Source organism: Centrocercus urophasianus, unplaced genomic scaffold (genome assembly GCF_019232065.1).
Source record: "Centrocercus urophasianus isolate 14NV4802_14NV808 unplaced genomic scaffold, USGS_Curo_1.0 seq_11, whole genome shotgun sequence".
In the NCBI taxonomy this organism is placed as follows: domain Eukaryota; kingdom Metazoa; phylum Chordata; class Aves; order Galliformes; family Phasianidae; genus Centrocercus; species Centrocercus urophasianus.
Genome location: NW_024884253.1, coordinates 78,266,727 through 78,284,276, shown reverse-complemented (window position 1 = coordinate 78,284,276; position 17,550 = coordinate 78,266,727). Strand labels below are relative to the sequence as shown.

The 17,550-nt window shown below is 38.1% G+C and overlaps 1 protein-coding gene across 1 annotated transcript in view; it reads right to left on the bottom strand.

Annotated features, from left to right (window-relative positions):
* The window catches only part of GMDS (GDP-mannose 4,6-dehydratase), a 390,054-nt gene that overhangs the window by 250,692 nt on the left and 121,812 nt on the right, over positions 1–17,550 (bottom strand). The gene's annotated exons all lie outside the window — the stretch shown is intronic.

Here is a 17,550-nt window from a genome sequence, read left to right as displayed (position 1 = left end):
GAGCTTCTCATTTTTTATTTTTTAAATTCGTTCGCTACAAAGATAACAGACACTTAAAGCCTCTCAGCTTCACTGTTAGAGTAACCCTTGAGAATACATCTCAATGAATAGCTGATAGAATCACAGAATGCTTAGATTTTGTGGGGACCTCTGAAGGCCATCTAGTCCAACTCCCCTGCAATGAACAGGGACACAACAGCCTGATCAGGATTCCCAGGGCCTTATCTAGCCTCGCCTTGAAAATGCTCTAATGAGCATAAATTATCATATTCACCATATGGCTAGCAACTTCATGTATTCTCAGTGTCTTTTCACCGCTCTAAAAGAAAAGGCAGAACACTAATTTTGGCAGAATCAAGAATTTAACCATATTAACATATTCTTCCAAACAAATAACCTGATAAAACAGCCCTCTAAAATGCAAACTTTGCTTGCATATTCCACCGACATGAGTAAATGGTGCATGTCAGGTGGGTTTAAATGAGAAACCCCAGACTATAAAACCTCTTCGCTAAAGTGAACAAAGAGCCTGCAGTAGCACTACCAGGGGCTGCTCTTGCTGGCTGATCGGAGACCAGTTTCACAAGACATGCCTTTCCCTACTGCCTGAAGAATGACCTCAATGTTCACCTAGAAAAATCGCTCCCTTGGGTGTGAGGTAATTCTGTCTCCATGCTGGCCTGGCCTGAGTGTTCTCGAACAGAAACCGACAGCTCTGTGTGGGTTTGGTGTTTTTGTAATGTCGACTATTGTTCACCAGGGACGGGACTCAGACCACTAAACTCACTTTGTTTTGGAGCACAGGTTGGACTAAAACGGCATTCGAGAAAATGAAAAATGGTTTTACTCACTAAAAACTCCAACTCCAAAAGCATAGGGCTGTTAAAGACATTTTGAGCAGTGTCACTTCACACTAGAATTGGATTCTAATTCAACGTTAAGACCATAAAAAAGTTTTATAAAACTAGTTATAAATGAAGCAGGACAGAGTAAGAAAAGTGCTAAGCTATCCATTACCACATTCTTTCTTCTTCTGAACATGTTACTTTCTGCAAGACCCATAGGAATACTGAAGTTAAAGAAAATAATAATGAAGGGATCTCATTAAGAGGGACATGCAAAAGAGATGTGGCTTTGCTTGTACAACATACAAGAGGTCAGGGCTAGCGAAACAGAAACCAACTACAGCATCAGATTCTATAAACACTACTCAGAAATAATCTTTGCTTGTGCATTTAGCTCGGTGGGATTACCTGAGAAAGTACAAACTTCATGGTGGTTTCTAAGGGCGGGAGCATAAAGGTTACAATCAGTCCATGGTTTCTGAAAAGTTAAATATTTCCCCAGTGGAAAAAATGGTGTAAGTAATTCTAACAGATTAGAGTTTTCACACAATTTAATTTATAACAACTATCTTAAGAGTCTGAATTAGGAAGCTGATCTCCCTGTATACCACCAATGACAGTGGAAAGACAGAGGAGAAAGTTTAAGGAGGTTTTCTTCATCATGCTTTGGAAAAATTATATATGTGTTAGTTTTTAACTTAGTTAAGTGAGATGCTCCATCCTAGCCTCAAAAATCCCAAATAGCATTTGTCACCTGCACAGGGGAAGCAGTGTGCCCAGTAATTTTTCTGAAGGCAGCAGCAGGATGTTGTAATGACTGGAGTAGCAAAAAGAAATGCCTTTGCCTGGATGAAATTAAAAACTGAAAGTTTTCTCATCAAAGAGTCTGGAAGGCATAAATCCAATACTCCTTTGTCTTCTCTGGACAGACTTTCTGTCAAAGGGAAAGCAACATACCAAGAAAACTGACGCTGTCTACTTGGAAGGTTTGAGTCAACTTGGAACTCCTTTCCCACAGTGCTTTTGGAACTCTCATAGCCGACCTCTGGATACGCTGTGAATCTACACACTGAAGACACGTCTCCTTATTCCGTTCAATAAACAGTGATAGCATTATCATTAAAAGAGGACAGAACAAAATGGAGATACTAATATTCTTGGTTAAAAGTAGTTCAGTTCTAAGTTTTCATGCTCTGAATACCTTGCAGCATTGGCTCAAAGAATATTAAAAAGGAATCAGGACTTTTATATGCTGTCTTTAGCTCATCTGAATTTCACTGCTGGACTAATCTCTAATTGTGGAACAATTCAAATACATTCTTAGGCAAGCGTAAGTTCCCACAGCAAAGCTTACTCATAGGATAATAAAATTTTCTTGAGAAAAGCATAGAGTCATTAGTTACAACATTCCTGGAAACACAGGACACAATATGAATACCCTTAATACCATACTGCGTCTCTTCAATAATACAGCTCCAAGAATGACAGTGAGTTTTGTGAATCAGTCCCTCTATTTTGAATTCAAACTCTTTTTCCCACTTCTTTCTTCATAATTGTCAGATTCAATCACTACATGAGATCCAAATTTAATAAAGCAATGTTTTAAGTATGATGTTTCCCAACTGATCATTCAAAACCAAGCTTAGCAAGGTCTTTAACAAGATTTAAAAGCTTATTGAAAACTATTTAAATGAAAACATATGGGACTTGCCCTCCCCAAGAACACATTCCTACCATGTCTATGAGTACTGTATACAAGCTGCAGATTTAATAACACTTGCTTCTGAGCAGTGCATCACCAACAGTGGTGATATTCTGAAAATAAATATGAATTTCTGTTTTGTCACTTTGAAAAATTGAAAGGATGGACTGCAATCATACCACTTATTAGCCTTCTACCACAAAAAGGTATGAACTAGCAGAACATGCTCTAAAAGATAAAAAAACAACAATTTGAAATTTCATCTCCTTCTTACAGTATCCTCAGTTTAAGGATATGGAATTTAGCTGGCTGGCATTATAAAAGGAAAGCTTACATGAAGTCCCAGAAGGAAACAGGATAATAGAAGTGTTAACTATGTATTATTCCTTCACTGTAAAAGCAAAGGTGATTAACGTAAGTATAACATCAGATTAAGCATCTATGTTCTCTTGAAAAACCTTTAAGTAGTTTTCTTTAGATTTATCAGAGCAGAAGACGTGTCAGGTCTCTTTAAGCACTGCCAAAGGTTTACACCTGAGAAACAAATTACAGAGAAGAAAAACTGCTCAGAAATGTTTCAAGCCTCACGTTTCACAGCAGTTACTTTTTTGTATTTTTACAAATCAATTCTATTTGCTTTGAATATTCAGTGTGCCTTCCACTGCCAATAAAAACCAGTGGGATCACTTATATCATCTCAATAAACAAACTGCTCAACTCCTAGGAACAGGCATTTAAAGCATAACATTCCAACTGCTAAATCTAATACGGAGTATGGGCCAAGCATTCCTGCAAAGTCCTAACACCACAAAAAAAAAGTCCTAGGGATTTTAGGAAATCCAGAGAATTTGGGTGGAGGTGGGAGGTGTCGAGGGGGATGGGAAAGAACCTACACACCTACAGTAACATAGGGTAATCTTCTAGAACATGACAATTCCTCTTGCCTCCAATGGCTTAACTCATAATGAATGCTTAATGCATTGCCTTCTCACCCAATAAAAGTAGTAGTTGAAAGATACCAAAATCCCCCAGCCCCACAACTATGGTTTTTGTACTAAAAAACACCATTCTATAGCTGTGTTGTTTATTGTTGCGTTCTTGATATATCAAAGCCCTATTAAACTTCTTAACTAAATAGAAATAAACTGAAAAAATGACTGAAAACTTGAATAAAATAAGTATGTTTTAGTAGATATATCTTCTTTCCTATTTCCTTCCCTGTTCTCCATTACTAAAGAAGATAAAATCAAGTGATCAGCACAAAATGAACATAAGCAGAGAATTAACAAGAGACCCTGAAGGAAGAATTATTAATATTTATTAATCAGTTCATATTTTCCAAGGAAACAAGGTTTCTTCATCAAGTAACCTCAGAGTGCTTTTCGTTACACATAAAAAAGAACAGTTTAAATGCAATTTACTCCATTGTATCAAACACATACATGTTTTTGCACCTGCAAAAAAGGCACAAAGGAGGGGGGAAAGCTCACTCATGGCTTCCTCATCATCCATTTCTCCAGGTGTATAGAGATCAACTCATCTTGAAGTGTGTGACGAGAAAGGGATGGAAGGACACCAAAGACTTCTACATCAGAAAAAACAATTACTCAGCTTACCAGCAGCAAAACCATGCATCATCTTTCCTTACGTCCCAAAGAGCCCACTGTAGAATCTGAAAGCTGCTACCATCTTCCAGCACCATGAACACTTAGAAGTTTCATGCACAGCTAAGCTATGCTGCTCTTGCCCACACAAAATGCAGCAAGAGTAATGGCAGAGTGCCTGCAGTCCCCAGCTATAGAGCTGAACTACCGTGCAGTGCACCCTTCCACAGGGGCAGCAATTTTCTCTGCAGATGAAATACACAAAGGATTTTAGCAAGAGGTCCCTGACGCAACTTCTAATGGCACGGCCTGGGAAAGTTTTCCTTAGAACTCTCCTCCTGATTCATTTCAAGTTCTTGATGCAAACTTCCTAAAGTAATATTTATAGAGAAATAGCTTGGCATTGTTATAATGGTTTTATTTTTTCCAGCTACTAGCTTTTTTTGGTGGGAGAAAAAAGAGAAAGAAAAAAAAATCAACCCAAAGCAGAGAAAAAGCATGGGAAATACTACCTGATTAACTGAAGTTTTATTTATCGAAGTAGCAGGGGTTGATAGCTGGATTCATTACTCAGTTCCTATGCTAAGTGGATCCTCAACACTCCCTGGAAAACTGCAGGTGCAGTTGTAAATCCAGCTCACGAGGTCACCACATTCACCTTTGCATTTATAGCAGCTTTACCAACAGATGCCTGATCGCTGAAGTCCAGTTGTTGATTATTTTTAAATTTCAGTGCTACGGTCTTTAACTGGAACATTCATCCCCTTTGAGATCCACTGTGACAAAACAAAGTGCCCATTCCACACAATTGCTTTGGTCGCTGTCTGTTGACTGAAGGATGTGTTTTGGGACAGATCTCTGAAAAGAGCTAACCTGTAAATTGCTTCTTCTTCTTAAGAGAATATAACAGTCTGGATTAAAAGACAGTTGCGTAGAGTGAGGCCAGAAGAAAATGGATACGAGTTGCAAGACAAAAAATCATAATTACATACCAGGAAAAAAAAGTTCACAATATGAGCACCCTAATACTAAATTAGGTTGTCCAAAAAACAGGCTGTTGCATTTCCACCCTTGGAGATATGCAAAATTCTATCAAACACGGCCCTGAACTACCTACTGTAAGTTTCCCCTGCTTTATGGAAAAAGTCAGTGACGCTCAAGAGATTGCTCCTAACTGAATTATGTCACAGTGTTAACAAAAGAGGGAGATGGTATTGCATCACTGTGTTTCAGTATTCAGATAGCACCATCCAGTGAGCAGATATTTGCTGTGTGGTATGTGAGGTTGAGGTTGATCTTGTACAAAATTAACCATATGTACCAGCAGGAGTAGAGAACTGTTCATAGCAAGTTCTAGAGGCACACAGTCCAACTTGCTATTCATCAGATCGCCTTCACAGAGAAGAGCTTCAGATACTGGAATGCTCAGATCAGATAGTTAAAGAAAAAAAAAAGTGTAGGAGGAGAAGGAGGAGGGATATCACAGAACATGAGATTCAGTACGGCCATAAACCTTTGTCACAAAAATGTAACCTCACCATTAGTTTTGCTTATCTTCTCATCCATTTGTTATTAATTTGATGGAACTGGGGAGTTGTCAGGGTTATGTGATGCAAGGAATTTATCTTGCAGAACAATCTCCAACCCACTGTTCAAAGTCTTTAGTTTCAAGTTACAGAGATTAGAAAAGAAGCTTTTAAAAAAGAAGTGCTGGTTCTTTCTTCCTTTTTATCGTGATTTTTTTTCAGGGATCTTTTCAACAATATATATGTTTACCCAAGTTTTTAAGCACAAGGAACATGCAGCAAAGTCAAGATGAGTTTGAATGCTTGAAATTTTGCAACTTCAAGGGCTAGCAACATTATAATACCCTAAAAGCTTTCTCACATACTCAAGTCCAGCTGTGACAGAAGCCTTAAATGCTATTTAGTAGAAAGACAAAGAGGGGTAACTTGCAGAGTCACTAGAGAACATTGAAAGGGAGATGTAAAAAGATAGCCAATTCATTTTGCTTTATATGTACCAAGGGAATACAGAGCTACGGATAAAATGTGTGCAGGGAATGCAGTCACTTTGGAAGAAACACTACAATGTTTTAATTCCCTTTCATGTGTAAAAAAAAAAAATGAGTAGAAAGCATACAGGTTACTTTAAAATTCAAACATGACAAGCAGCTTATGGTATTACTATATATATATTTCACTTCTGATGTGTTTTGTGTTTTGTTTTTTGTTTAAACAAACAACAAACTTTCCATTTTTGCTTCCTCGATGTTTTCAGAACATGTGGAAAGATGTTCTGTACAGAAGTGATAAAAACATCACTGCGTGCAAAAAGAAAAGTCCACCAAAAAACCACACAACTCCCCCCTTGCTGCCAAGAAGCTACCATTACCCCAACAGTTCGCAAATTACATTGCCTGTCTTTCCTGTATCTCTTAACAATGCATAAGGTAAAAATCTCCGAGCTTTATGTGCCCTGCCAACTTTGCTTTTCAACCCATACAAAATCTTTCCAATATTTATTATTTACCTCTTCAGAAAACAGCTTCCTAGACTGTGATTTCTCATGTCAAGAGACATGAGAATTAGACAGTGAGAGACATTGTGTTAGAAAGCCTAGAAGCCATTCAAACAACTGTTTCTCAGGTACTCCCAAAGAATCAAACTTTCCCTCCCCCAATGACAAAATAAGCTTTTAAGTTTATTTATGAAGTTTTTATTTTATTACTTTAATAATAATCTCCATATGACTTGGATATAGACTAGATTATTTTTTTTCTTACGGGGCATTTAACCTGGAAATAAAATGCATTAAACAATACATAAAAGGCTCTGCATTTGAACCTTTGTAAAATTGCTGCTCACTTTTATCAAATAAGTACAAGGTTAAAATCTGCTATAAAATTAAAAAAAGTTTTTAGAAAATAATTTTGGGTTCCTTTTTCCCCCTGAGTTCCGTACAGATCCCATACTGACAATTATCTGGGCAGTTCAATGAGTTGTATTTGTCATGACTTGAGTTTTGGCTTGTTGTTCTGTACCTCCATAGTAATTGATGTAGCACAGCTTTTGTGACAAAAAAGACAAATAAAACCACTGCCTGCTGGTTAAGCCATATCAGCCAGGTTAGCAGAGCTAGGCACAATCTGTCTAGAAGCATCTACAGGGTTCTAGGAAGCACATCACGGAAACACTCTTCCTGTAAGCTGCAGCAAAAGCTCTACCTGTTACTCTAAGGAAATAATTGTAGTAATGAAAAGTACAAATAAGTGCAATTTCTTCTGACAACAATAATTAATTACTATCTTCTCCTGTGTTTAACAGACCTTCCCTTCTTCAAAGAGATACTGCAAGAAACAAAAGCAGCAGCTGAAGACACACATTACTGTCACTGGATCTAGAAACCCAATCAGATGCACTGTCCATTAGACAGAGCTCCTGCCCCATCCTGGGCACAGCTATTGAGGGAACATCCTCTGCCATGAAGTACCTGGCAGTGCTGAGAGCTTGGAGTACAATGCTTGCACCACTGCGGCAGAGACAAAAAGGCCCCAGCTCAGCAAGCTAGGAGTGTGCCTCCATTCACTCACTCAGATTATTCTCTAAACAAAAGATGAGTAATATCTCTTCAGACTTACTTCTGTTCTTCTTACTCACTCTCCATAAGTCCCAATTGTTCTTTTTTTTTTTTTTTTTTGGCATGCCAAGTAACTACAATTCTTCATTAGATTACCCTTCTGTAGACCTTGACTCCTCTTAAGCTAGAATGTTACTGGTATACCTCAGACTTCCATGCAATTAATTTCCCAGGCTTTCATTCATTTTTACGTGTGCAAAGAATGGGGCAAATTGGGATGAATTTGTATGTAGTGACAAGAGGCAAGCTCTCACAGTCCTCACCTGCAGTTTCTGCTCCAGTATTCCAGCAGGAATTACAGAAAATGCATGAGCATGCAACAGCACATCAAGAAATAAGTCACCAGGTTTTCTTTTCTGTTTTCCTGCTTTCATTTTGGTACTGGACAAACCACTGCCTTTTCTTCCAATGTCTTCAGTCTAAAATGTTCTCCCAAATTTTTCTCAAAAAAACCACACCACTTTAAAATCAATTTTTTTTTCATAAAACCAATATTCCTTTTCCTCGAATTGTTCCTGAAAATAGGTGAATTTTAAAACTTTTAAACAACAAATGCAATAGTCTGAGATGTATACTTGTTATGAATAAATGACCATTGACTCCTTTACATTTATTTAAATTATAACCATGAATCAAAAAACCACTCTACTTTGAAATGATTCAGCCAGTGAACAGAGTACATGAACACTAGCACCCTCACCTATAATGCAAGTACAGGCACTACAAATGATTAATTTTAGAACCAGAGTATTAATAGCATCCACGAATACAGTAGTTGATGATGGTTTTGTTGGGAATGATGTAATAAACCTGTAGAAACAGCTTTCAGTAAACTCACTGTAGTTACATCTAATTTTAACTTTCCTTTTCAGGCAAGATTATGATAGCAATAATTACATACCTCAGCATGGACTTTGATTAACTCTTCATCCTGTGTAGGAAGCTACAGGAGTGGAATGCACTACTGTCATCACTGTTAGTATTCAGAGTTTAAATTGTACTTAAGGAACCATGAGACTTACTAACTCCTCAGTTCCATCGTTTCAGGTAGAAAACTGCTGTTTTCCATGTGAAAGTGAGCCCTCTGAACTCAAGGACGATCCCCTCATAAAACAGCCTACTTAATCAACTCATCTGCTTCAGGATGTGGGTGGCTAGCTGGGAACTTCTGGGATGAATGAGAAAAACACGTGCATCTTGACAGGTATGTGGGGCTACTGGGGAGAAGGCTAGAGGGCAGAGAGCTTAAAGGGATGAGAACCACTGGATAAACTTTTAAAATTTATTTTTCCCTTTTATGAACTATCAGGATGATTCTCTCAGGAGGCAGATCACAATCCGACAGATTTTCAGCTGGTATTTATTTTATTTTGTCTTTATTTTCACATTTGACTACTGAAGCACCTCCCTTGCAATTATAACAGTATAATGCATAAGCATTGATCTTAAGAAGCAGCTTTGCCACTCATGAAGCACGGTGATCATAAATCAGAAATGAACATTGCAGCTGATTTGTGTAGCATAACCCATAACACCAACATCAGCCTCATTTTTCATCTGTCTCTTGGTTTCTGACACAGAGAAAATGAATAGGAATAATAGCTGCTTTTCATGCGAATATAGGAGCGAAACATTCAGGAAACAGCAATGTGGCAGTCAGCTAATTTCATAAATCAAAAAGCTTGGGAGTTTCTCCTCTTGCCCACATCAACAAATACTACACTACTTTCATGCACCTGACTATGATCTGAGAGAGCACTGAGATTTTTGTTTCTTGCGGTGCTAGAAATGAAACAAGGCAGTACTCCTCCTACATTAGAGAATGGTATTCAATGTGCTCATAAATCCTCCCTTTAAGAAAAACTTGCTTGGCAGAGAAAAAGCTCCACCAGCTTTCAAAGTGAATTTTGGAGCCTCAAGATGAGGCGTGCTGGAAAGGCAGTAAGATCACATTGCCAAAATGCAATGAACAAGTCATTGATTGGACGCTGCTGGTGGGAACATCAAATTTCACAAATCAGGTAGTCTGTAAAACTGTGTACGGCTGCATTTTATTAAAAAAAAAAAAAAAAAAAAAAAAAGGACAGCTCAGGCAATTACCATGCCTCTATTGTATGCAAATATTTTATTTCAATTAGCACTTTTCAATCATGCTTTTCTTTTCTAAATGACTCACAGATCTCTCAGTCAAGAAGTGGCAGGATCATAAGCACATGCCAACAGTCTGCCTTTATCTTGCTAGGAGATAAACGTGGAAGAAAATGTGTAAATCTATCTCAAGATTTTCTCAACCTGTCTTCCTTGCAAATGTTTTCTCTCAATGCCTGCAAGCCTCTATATTGCAGCCTTCTCAATTTCCATGCCCTTCCAAACAAGCAGTGTTTACAAGAATTTAACCTAAGGAAACTGTTTCTAGATCCTGTCAGTGAGGAACAAAAAAGTCCAGTTCAGTCCACAAGTTTTCTTTTACCATATTAAACCCAAGAACAAATGAGGGACTCATAATACAAACTTCCTAGCAAGTGCACATACAAAAAAGGGAGTCCTTAGTACTTCCACATAACATTAAATAACCACGCTGCACAGGTCATTAGAGAGGTGACCGTTCATGCACTGAATAGCTGTGAAGTACGGCTGGGAGAAAAAACAATGCAAGACCCATTATTCCACCCAGCACTGACAAGCTGAGAACACTGCATCTCAAGGCTGCGATAATAGTTTTAGCTAATTTCAAGCATGCTGATCCCAAGCTGCCTTGGGGCTGTTAGCATCCTCACCTGGAATACAAGAAACTGTGAGAAACTACAAGAACAAGGGGAGAAACACACTGTTAGCCAGAGAAGCAGAGGAAATTGCAACAGTGGCATTTGGGACTTGGGAAATGTTAATTTTCAATCCTGCATGACTAGTATATACTAAAAAAGCTGTGCTGAGAAGGTTGAGAAATGTAAATATGCAAAGTTGATGAAGAATTCTGTAATTGGTAAAAAATTAAAAAGTTTTGGCATAAGAACAAAACCTCAGCAAGTGTTTTGCTTTCCAACCTTATGGATTTTAACACCCCTCGCGTTGTGAGAGTGTTCTCTCCACACGCAAATTTAAGCTGATGTTAACTGCAGTTGCATCTGAAAATATGTAGTTTTAATACTGTTTAGGTTCTAGGCAGTAATCCCTTTCTCAGAAACTGGAGGATTTAAATGAAGTCATGGCTGCTAAGTGCACTGTTCAGCCATATATCATGTCCTCAGAAGTACAAAGAGTACTCAAGGGTGAAGGGTTTTTCGGGTAATGTATGATTTCTGCGTTAAATACAGAATTGCCATTATATAATTTTAGCTTCTTGCCAACTTTTTTTTTTTTTTTTTTTTTTTTTTGACCAGGAAAAAGATGGAGAAATAAGGAGGTTGAATGAAACTAGTACAGTACTGTTTGTACCCTGGTGAGTATTAGGGAAATGATAAATGATCCCTAAGCACATAGACTGATTTAAGCAATAAAAAATAGAGAGGGGTGGAGCCTCCTTGTGAAAATCTCATCCTTGGACAGCTACAAGGTATGAAATGCACCCAAGTGTCTCGAACCCCTTGGGGTGGCAATTATCTCATGATAACCACACCCCTGAGAACCGTCTCTCTTTCTCCTCTGTTGTTGGGTGAGGGGAAGAGGAAAGGGAAAGAGGCGTATTTCTGATAATGAAAAACAGAAGATTGATAGTTTATATTAGCGAACCCATTTAAGCTCCAAGTGTTGAGTCTGCATTTTTTCCTAATTAGTAGCATAAGAGAGCAGCATAAGCAGCATAAAAAGAAGCCGTGTCTCCTGTCAGTAAGATAAAGGGAAAAGCAGAGATACAGAAAATCTTGTAATGCAAATAGAAGTCAATAAAGCAAACCACATATTAGCTTAACTCAAACCTCTCAGTATTGCTCAGGAAATACAACCATAGGATTAATAAATGCAAGAAAATCCCTTAAATCTCATTCAGCAAAGGCAGAAACTTCAGATAAACTGTGCTATCCCTAAACCTGCAATACTGTTTGAAAATCCTACCTGCATACAGCCTATTTTTCCCCCCGAATGTAGTTACATCATCAGAGAACACTGAAGTTCTATACTGACTCTTGTGAAAGTCTTCCTAAAAAAATTATTAATTAAATGCTAGGAAGTGTTATGTAAAAAAACAATCAGTTTTAAATTTCTGAGCTATCCTAGCCACCATTTACAGAGACCCTGTTCCCTGTAAACAAACGTAGCTAATTTATGTACTATTCAAAGTAATGATATCCACCTACTCATACAGCTTCACTGCATGGAAACATAGATGCTTATGTATTTTTTCTTGCAATGAACCATGCCAAATTTATGGAGAAAATAGCTATTACACTTGTAAAGTATATACATTGTTATGTATCAGTCTCATAATACATTTACATGGTTTTTTTAATCCCATAAATGACAAAATAAGACATTTTCTTCCTCAGGTAAAAGAAGCTACTTGATTCATTTCACTGAACAGATAATACTAACTCTCTGCCAAGAGACAGTAACACTGTGAAACATCTTAAAACATGAATTCATAAACATCACATGCAGGTATGAGATCTAACTACATACCATGCCAAAATTACACAGCAATCTGATCCCAGGAGTCTTGTTTTTCTCCAACACTACCCCAAGACATTAGTTCTCATTGACATTTAACAACTGCTAGCGCTGTTCTGAAATTATATGTTCCTACAAAATTCTAAATGAAAACCCCACTCAGTTGATGCATTTGCATGATATTCGGCATTTGAAGACCTACAACGCTCATAAAATTTCATGTAAAGATATTTCAGCACACTGTGAGCACATACAGAGCATTAGCATATCCTGAGTTGGAAGGGATCCACAAGGATCACCGATTCCAGCTCCACACAGCATCACCCAGTGTTCAAGCCCAGTGCCTGAGAGCACTGCCCAAATGCTCCTTGAACTCCGGCACTTGGGGCCATGCCCACCGCCCTGTGGTGCAGACCCTTTCCCTGACCCCAGCTGCCCTCCCCTGACGCAGCTCCATGCCGTTCCCTCAGCCCTGTTGCTGTCACACAGAGCAGAGCTCAGCGCTGCCCTTCCGCTCCTTGTGAGGAGCTGCAACAGCCATCAGGCCTCCCTTCAGCTCCTCTGCTCTGAACAGACCAAGGCACCCCAACTGCTCCTCATGCATCTTGCCCACCAGTCCATTCACCATCTCCACAGCCCTCCTGTGGCCACTCTCTAATGGCTTTATGCCCTTCTCATATTCTTGCGCCCCAAAACTGACCTCAGTGCAGGAGGTGCAGCCGCACAGCACAGAGCACAGACACTGTATCAGAATTCTGCTGTAAACATTCTTCAGATCCACCAGAAGTGGCAAAACTGAAGAAATTTTAATATCAGATGCAACAGTTGCTCTAAAATGCACGTCTTACATAGTACTACCTTTAGTTTGTATTAATCTTTTTAAACTTTAAAATCAGCAAGTTCATCCCTGAAACCTCTCTCAGCTGAAAATAATTGTCTATATTGTGAATTCTCACGAACATTAAATACATAGGAAAAATAGATGTTCAAGATAGTGAAAGAGGGGATAGCAAAAAGATTTTAGCTGTCATGTTATTTTGCTTACGTTTCCCTCTGCTATTCATCAGCCCTTGAATGAAGTCTTTCAGTGGAGCTGAACTATGACTGCACGATGTTTGTTCTATTGTTGCAAGAGGGAATGGCTGCCCTGTCAAGAAAGGACTTAGCTTTTAAAATGAAAAAGGTATTTCTAACACAATGAGCCTACAGTTCATCCATCATCTGTTCACAGCTCTGTCTAGAAGAGGAGAAAAAAAATGTAATGTGCTCCATGGTAAAGATGAACTAAAAATTTCACAGCTGGTTATGTCTGAGGTACTGTTTTCTTGGTAGAGAGTAGGGCCACATACAGAGAAAGTGATTGACTGCTCACTGGGTTTATGTTGTCGGTGGCAGCTTTTTTTTCCCTCTCACTTTATTGCTTTGGTCTTGAACTTCACAGTATTCTGTCAGTCCAGGAATTTGATTTTTATGATTTGATTTCCAAGGAACTGTGATTTTCATTCCAAAAGATTATTTTCCTTCAAAAGTATCAAAATGTTCTTAAACTTAAAATTGAATTTACTAATGATGTTCCAGTTGTTTGTTGTTTTTTTGTTTTGTTTTGTTTTTTTCCAAAATCAATTATCTGTTTTTATAATTCTACTTATTATGCATACAAATTCACCTCCTTCTCTTTACAACATGAACAATTTTTATTCTTGGAAAAAAAAAACTGCAGATACCATCCTTGATAACAAGCTCCAGATCTGGTCAGCATGTTGTCCAAATTCTAAGTCATCTTTAAAAGTCTAAATTCATGCATAATCCACCACAGAACAATAGAACACAGGCTCAAATTCCTCAGACATTTCTTGTGTTTTATTCTGTGTGTCTGTATCAGCACAGTTTTACTGAAAATCAAATAAATGATGTAAATATACATAACCTCAGCTTAACCAGATTTGATTTTAAACCTCAAGTACATACACAGACTCAGGAAAGTCAGGAAGGTCTACATGGATGCAGAGATTCATCCTGGCTGAGCTTTCCATTGGGTTGGGGTATAAATTTTAGAGATTGCACCTTTTTAACAAAGGAGGAACACGATCACCAAACACACGGTGCATATGCCAGGGTGATATCCTATATAACTGCAAGATCATAAACAGATATTTAGGATGGTTCTGTACTTTTAAACTACAGCTGCAACCTACCCTCCCAGACCCATCACTCTCCACCCCCAGCAAAGAAATTAGTGAATGTGGATCCAAAGCCTGAAGCCATTAGGTCATACTTTGGCAGACCTTGATGTTCACATAGCTTGTTGGGCACAGAACCAGCACCGTGCATTGACTGAACACCGCCAACAGCTTTTCAGAAACGCAGAGCTTTGCAGTAGTAAGAATCCTACACATTAGCTAAGCGTTAGTGAAAACATGCAAAGCCATTCACACAGCAGGAGTACCTTCTGGAATGTTTGTAACCTCCCAGTGTCGATGCGTGCACTGAGAAATCGTAATTGCATACTGATTAAGCAACTCCCTAACACTAGGCTAAGGAGAACCATCAGCTGCTCAGAATTGCAGCATAAACTCTAGAGAGGTTGAAAATAGAACTATAACAAGAGATTTATTAATAGGCGCAAAAGAGGCAAACTACGCAGGATCATACCCATCCAAGCCTCACAAAACAGCCTTTGCTATTGCTTCATTCAAATCCTGGGGAAAAGAAAAAAAAAAAAACAGAACAGTGTATTGTTTCACACCAGTTCGCCTTGGCAGCCTATTGCATTCTGCCTGTAGAAGTGTCTGCTTTCAAATTTTAAGCCCTGAAGGCAATTATCCTGCTCTCAGACTAAACCTACAGAGCATATTTCAAAAGAACTTATATCTAAACAGAGGGAATTTAACAGTGATCAATGTGCAGCAGGCCTCGATGGCAATAAACTATTTACGGCCTTAACCTTTTAAGTTTGCACAAGTGAAGTGCTCAAGAGCCCCGTGATGAATTAACTGAAGTGTTTGGTTGTGACTCAGGCAGGCGCTGGTTCAAATCATCTATCCAGCAACGCCGCCCGCCTCGCTGTCCGTACAACAGCAGCCCAGTGCCGAAGCAATCGCCTTCTCATCAGTTTGAAGTTCCATTGTTTGGGCAGGCATACCTTCTGCTTGCTTTTTCTACATCCACCACCCTTCAGGGAGTCATTTTTGGAAAATAGAAGTTTATCAAAAGCTAGGCACGACGCTTTTTGTTACCAGCCTGATTATTACCTTACAGAAGACTCAGTGTGCATTTAGCACACACAGCTACAGTAGCTGATTTAGATCTACCGCCCTCTTCTTGCAAGACTGCCAAAACAAATTAAGAGGGGAAAAAAGATTCACTCCTATTGCATTACTGTTGTCACCCACCACCCTGCTACTGAAATGCAGTAAGAGGAAACAATCCACAGCAGATGTCTGAACACACCTAAGGCTTGGAAAGCCTGCCTCAAAAAAAGCTAGCTTTAATCAATTTCAAACTAGATTACTTTGTAATTAGTTCTGTGATTATTAGAATAGGCTTTTAAAACCAGTGAGACCTCTGTAAGCCTCCTGCTTTTACATAAGACTTTTATACTATTCTCAATAATTTCTAGCAATATAGCATGGGAATTAAGTTTGTAATCTTTATTTCATCATTTCAGGTGAAACATGAGATGTGTTTGTCTCTATGTAGATCTATTGTCTCTATGAAATCTGTAGGCTAAGATATCACATGAATACCACAGTCAAGTCAATTCAGGCTTTCAAAATTATTTAAAGAAATACAGAATAAATTTTGTTTTGATTTTCCATATAAAATTTTGGAGATAATTGCACTTCTAATTTCAAAAGAGTTGTTCCCTCCCCCCCCCTCCTTTTTTCTTTATAATTTAAATGCTGTAATACACGGCATGCTAATGAACACAACTGCAATACAAACAACAGCAGTAACTACTAAATATCATATATAGCAAAACAAAAAGAAACTATAGATGGAATTACAAGTGATAATCAAGAGGCACGTGCTTTCTTGGGATAAAATGTGATACTGAAACAGGATGATGATACCAAGTGACTACCATCAACTTTCAATATTTAGTTTGAGACAAAACATGCACTTCACAATTATTCTAACCCATGTGAATACTATTTTTCCAATAAAAATACATGTTTTTCAACAGGATGGGATATAAACCAATGACACAAAGAGAGAAAAGACTCACATAGCCCTTCAAAACAATGAAATAGGCCAGACAAAAATATGTAAAAGGAGGATGAAAGAATGAATCCATACACAGTTCTCCCGATAATGCACAAATCACATGTGAACTCCACAGCAAGCCCTAGCAAAGACTGATTTTTCTTTTCTCTATACGCATGGTGCCTTGAGCAAGATCTGCAAGCAAAGAAGGCAACATTTCTAAAACCTAATTCTGTTCAGCTTTTAACTCTTCGTAAAACTTGTGGGGAACATGTGGTAATTTCAAAGATTTGTCTTCATTAAAAGTTGTGCTCATCTTATGAGAAAAGATATACAGTCCCACACGATCTTGTCAAATGTAGCAGTTTAAAAGTACTTTATTCTCATATGAGCATGTAGGCACATCTATTAAAGCCTGCCGGTGAGAAAATCAAAGCATCAGATATTTGAACTGATTGAGAAATCTGACAAAAATCTGATTATTAAAACAGAAGGACCACATTTTTTGTAAAAAAAAAAAAACAAAAAACAAAAAACAGAATTGCTTAAATAATGAAAGTAACAATTACACACGTATAACCACTACTATTTACAATTTTCTTTCTTCTTGTATAAAAAAATCCTGCATAACAGAGGCCATATGACTTCACTCAGTGATTCTTACAGCAAGCTGTACAAATAGCTAGTAGTTATTTATATATCTTAGGCAGGCATCCAATCTTGATTTGAGGACTGCAAGTAATGGAGAATCTTTCACATCCTCTGGTAAGCTGCTCAAGTGGTAATTGTCCTCACTTCTAAAAATTTGCACCTCTTCTCTGGTTTGAATTTGTTTAACTTTAGTTTTCAGCACTGGATCTCTGCATAATTTCCTATTAGGTTAAGGACTCTGTAATACCAAACATCTTATTCCCTGCGTTAACAGGATCAAATAGCTCCTTCACATTCACTT